Source organism: Scyliorhinus torazame, chromosome 1, assembly GCF_047496885.1.
Source record: "Scyliorhinus torazame isolate Kashiwa2021f chromosome 1, sScyTor2.1, whole genome shotgun sequence".
NCBI lineage: Eukaryota > Metazoa > Chordata > Chondrichthyes > Carcharhiniformes > Scyliorhinidae > Scyliorhinus > Scyliorhinus torazame.
Window position 1 is genome coordinate 399,639,985 of NC_092707.1, and position 5,535 is coordinate 399,645,519.

Here is a 5,535-nt window from a genome sequence, read left to right on the forward strand (position 1 = left end):
GCCGCCCCATTCTTGGGTTTAAATGTCCATGTGAGTGCAATTTTTGTCCTTGCAGCCCAGGAATGATGACTTGACCAATTCAGCAGGGAGAATGAGAGAGCCTCCATATAGCCTCTCAGTCTCTGATATGGGTGGTGGGGAGTAGCATTTCTGCTCCGATCACAGGGCTGCACGGTGACTAACATTTGGATTTGGATTTTGTTTATTGCCACATGTACCGAGGGACAGTGAAAGGTATTTTTCTGCGAGCAGCTCAACAGATCATTAAGTACATGAAAAGAAAAGGAAATAAAAGTGTGGTAAACCACTGTTGCACCTCTATTAGGTGATGTATGGTAGGACCTGTACTACAGGTACGTTGGTAATCCCTGCCTGCTGGCTCCACCCAGTAGGCGGAGTATAAATGTTTGTGTCCTCCATGCTGCAGCCATTTCGCCAGCTGCTGTGGGAGACCACACATCTTAGAGCAATAAAGCCTCAGTTATATCCAACTCAAGTCTTTGTGCAGTTGCTCGTGCATCAATTTATTGCTCTAAGATTTTCAAAAGATGGACCTCCGTATCAAGCCGGATCGCCTGCAGCTGGATCCGCAATCAAGTGACGCCAAAAAGGACTTTCAGCACTGGCGAGCTTGTTTCGAGCTGTACATCAACTCGGCGCCAAGCCCTGTCCCGGAGGCTCAGAAAATACAGATCCTGTACTCGAGGTTGAGCTCCAACATCTTTCCGCTCGTCCAGGACGCGCCAAACTACGCCGAAGCCATGACGTTTCTCAAAGAAAATTACGCTCAGAAGACGAACATGCTCTTCACCAGGCACGTACACGCCACTCGCTCTCAACTCCCTGGTGAGTCCATAGAAGACTTCAGGAGGGCCCTAATCCTACTCGTCCGGGACTGTGACTGTCAGGCCGTTACGGCCATGGAACATTCAAACCTCCTTATGCGGGACGTGTTTGTTACGGAGATTGGGTCGGACCTCATATGCCAGCGATTGTTAGAAGGGGCCACGCTCGACATAGCAGAGACAAAGAAGCTAGCGCTCTCTATGACAGTCGCCTCGTGCAACATTCAGGCCTACACCCCCAGCCGCGCGGCCCACCCCTCCTACGCATCGTGGACCCCACAGACGGCCGCCCCAGCAGGGGCCTTACCCAGCCAATATGCCTGCGCGTATTGGTCCCTGATATTACTTTTGCGGCCAGCAGAAACACCCCCCGCCAACGCTGCCCGGCCTGCGCTGCTCTTTGTAAGACTTGCGGTAAGAAAGGTCACTTCGCTGCGGCGTGCCAGGCCCATGCAGTCGCCGCTATCGCCCCCACCCCCCTTGTGTACGGACAATGGGCACCGCCATCTTCACCTCCCCGGACCACGTGCGGCCAGTGGGCGCTGCCATCTTCCCCTCCGCGCAACACGTGCGGCCCATAGGCGCTGCCATCTAGTTCAACCCCCGCCACATGCGGCCCATGGGCGCCGCCATTTTGTCCTCCTCAAGATCTTCAGGCATCACCAGCTTGTCACCCCCATGGCACATGGGCACCGCCAGCATTCCAGGACCTGTGCCGACCGGGCTCCCCATCATCCGACATCAGCGACGACCGACCATGACTCGCCTCAGTGACCATCGACCAGTCTCGTCCGCACAACCTGGCCACCGCATCGACCAGCGTTAAAATCAACGACACGTGACCTCTTGCCTGCTGGACTCCGGGAGCACCGAAAGCTTCATTCACCCGGATACGGTAAGGCGCTGCTCCCTCGCGGTACACCCCGCCAACTAAAGAATCTCCCTGGCCTCCGGATCCCACACCGTGGCGATCGGGGGTTCTATACGGTCACGCTCATGGTCCAGGGTGTAGAATTCAGCGGCTTCCGCCTCTGCATCCTCCCTAACCTCTGCGCTGCCCTACTACTTGGCCTGCACTTCCAATGTAACCTCGAAAGCCTAACCCTGAAATTCGGCGGGCCCCTACCATCCCTTACTTTGTGCGGCCTCGCGACCCTAAAGGTAGATCTGCCTTCCCTCTTTGCAAATCTAACCTCGGATTGCAAACCCATCGCCACTAGGAGCAGACGGTACAGCACCCAGGACAGGACCTTCATCAGGTCCGAGGTCCAGCGACTGCTTCGGGAAGGCATCATCGAGGCCAGCAACAGTCCCCGGAGAGCCCAAGTGGTAGTAGTTAAAACTGGGGAAAAACACAGAATGGTCGTGGACTACAGCCAGACCCTCAATCGGTACACGCGGCTCGATGCGTACCCTCTCCCACGCATATCTGATATGGTCAATCAGATTGCACAGTACCGGGTCTTCACAACGTAGACCTCAAATCTGCCTACCACCAGCTCCCCATCCGTAAATGGGACCGTCCATACACTGCCTTCGAGGCAGACGGTCGCCTCTATCACTTCCTCAGGCTTCCTTTCAGTGTCACCAACGGGGTCTCGGTCTTCCAAAGGGAGATGGACCGAATGGTCGACCGGTACGGTTTGCAGGCCACCTTTCCATACCTAGACAACGTCACCATCTGCAGCCATGATCAGCAGGACCACAATGCTAACCTTGCCAAATTTCTCCACACCGCCACTCTCCTAAACCTCACCTACAACAAGGAGAAGTGCGTGTTCAGCACGAACCGCTTAGCCATCCTTGGCTATGTGGTCCAGAACGGAGTTCTGGGGCCCGATCCCGACCACATGCGCCCCCTCATGGAGCTTCCCCTCCCCTACTTCCCCAAGGCCCTCAAACGCTGCCTGGGGTTCTTTTCATACTACGCCCAGTGGGTCCCAAACTATGCGGACAAGGCCCGCCCACTCATCCAGTCCACCCATTTTCCCCTGACGGCCGAGGCTCAACAGGCCTTCACCCGTATCAGAGCCGATATCGCCAAGGCCGCAGTAGACGAGACACTGCCCTTTCAAGTAGAGAGCGACGCATCAGACGTCGCTCTAGCCGCCACCCTCAATCAGGCAGGCAGACCCGTGGCATTCTTTTCCCGCACCCTTCATGCCTCAGAAATTCGGCACTCATCCATCGAAAAAGAGGCCCAAGCTATCGTTGAAGCTGTGCGGCATTGGAGGCATTACCTGGCCGGCAGGAGATTCACTCTCCTCACTGACCAACGGTCGGTAGCCTTCATGTTCAACAACACACAGCGGGGCAAGATCAAGAATGATAAGATCTTTAGGTGGAGGATCGAGCACTCCACCTACAATTAAGAGATTTTGTATCACCCCGGCAAGCTCAACGAGCCCCCAGATGCCCTATCCCGAGGTACATGTGCCAGCGCACAAGTAGACCGACTCCGGGCCCTGCACGACAGCCTTTGTCACCTGGGAGTCACATGGTTGTACCATTTTCGAAAGGCCCGCAATCTGCCCTACTCCGTCGACGAAGTACGGACAATCACCAGGGACTGCCAAGTCAGCGCGGAGTGCAAACCGCACTTCTACCGGCCGGACCGTGCGCCCCTGGTGATGGCCTCCCGCCCCTTTGAGCGCCTCAGCGTGGATTTCAAAGGGCCCCTCCACCGACCGTAACACGTATTTTCTCAGTGTGGTCGATGAGTACTCCAGATTCCCCTTCGCCATCCCATGCCCCGACATGACATCTGCCACCATCATCAAAGCCCTCAACACAATCTTCGCTGTGTTCAGTTTTCCTCCTACATCCACAGTGACAGGGGATCCTCCTTTATGAGTGATGAGCTATGTCAGTTCCTGCTCAGCAGGGGTATCGCCTCCAGCAGGACGACAAGTTATAACACCTGGGGAAACGGACAGGTAGAGAGGGAGAACAGGATGGCATGGAGGGCCGTCCAACAGTCCAGGAACCTCCCGGTGTCCCGCTGGCAGGAGGTCCTCCCTGATGCACAACACTCCATTCGGTCACGACTGTGCACCGCCACTACCAACACACCCCATGAATATCTCTTTGCCTTCCCCATGAAGTCCACATCCGGGGTGTCGCTCCTGACTTGGCTCGCAGCTCCAGGACCCGGCCTGCTCCGTCAGCACGTCCGACCCCACAAGGCGGACCCGTTGGTGGAGAGGGTACAATTGCTCCATGCAAACCCCCAGTATGCCTACGTGACGTACCCCGACGGCCGCCAGGATACTGTCTCCCTCAGGGACCTGGCACCAGCAGGTTCCCCACACACACACCCCTCTGGCCCGGCGCCACCCTCCCCTCCCCCAGCGCTCCCAGCAGCAACCCCCTCAGGACCATCCATCCTCCCCCTGCCCACGCCCGAGGATGAAGTGGATTTCGGCACACTCCCGGAGTCACCGAACATCAGACCAGCATCGACATCGCCGCCACCGCTACGTCGCTCCAGCGGAACATCAAGGCCCCGGACCGGTTAAACCTCTAACTGGTCCACTGGACTTCAAAAGGTATTTTTGTTCTCTCAAATATTGTAAATGTAAAACCCATTTGTTGTATATAGTCCTCCACCACCCCCGCCGGACTCAATTTTAACAGGGGTTGAATGTGGTAAACCACTGTTGCACCTCTATTAGGTGATGTATGGTAGGGCCTGTACTACAGGTACGTTGGTAGTCCCTGCCTGCTGGGTCCGCCCAGTAGGCGGCGTATAAACGTGTGTGTCCTCCATGCTGCAGCCATTTCGCCAGCTGCTGTGGGAGGCCACACATCTTAGAGCAATAAAGCCTCAGTTATATCCAACTCATGTCTTGCGCAATTGATCGTGCATTAAAAAGAAAATACATAATAGGGCAACACAAGATACACAATGTAACTAGATAACATTGGCATCGGGTGAAGCATACAGGGGTGTAGTGTTAATCATGTCAGTCCATAGGAGGGTCGTTTAGAAGTCTGTTAACAGTGGGGAAGTAGTTGTTTTAGAGTCTGTTCGTGCGTGTTCTCAGACATTGAATATTTGAATATTGAATATTTTTAATAGTTTAACATGTGTTTTAAAATAACATAGCCATGGTCCACATTGTGGCCAATTCAATGGGCACACTATGCATTTGCCATTGTTGCAACCCTGCTGAATTCAAACTCAGCTTGGCGCTCACCATCCCTTTCTTTTATGTTTCACATCAAGTATGTAGAAAGCTATACGTAGAAAGATCAGTCCATTCTGCCCACCTAGTCTATGTTATTGCTCCATATTAACCTCAGTTCATCCCTCGCCATCTCACCCTATCAGAGTAGCTTTCTGCCTCTTTCTCCCTCATCGCTTTATCTCACTTCCTGTTGAATGCGCCCATGTTCTCTGCTTCGCCTGGTCCCTGTGGTAACGAGTTCTATATTCCCACCACTCTCTTTCTCCTTTCCCAATGTCCCCTCTCCACTGAGCAACCTGATCATGTGGTATTAAACTGCATCATTTTCATTCAGTTTGTCTAAGAATTAGAATCCTAATACTCTTCCAGTTGCAGGCGAAGCTTGATGCTTTTAGGACACAGTAGAAGTTAATAATGCTCCAGTGAGAGCCCATCGAAGTAATATCCTCTGTCATTTTTCTATATCTCATTTTCCTTTGATGCTTTTCAAGGATAATCAT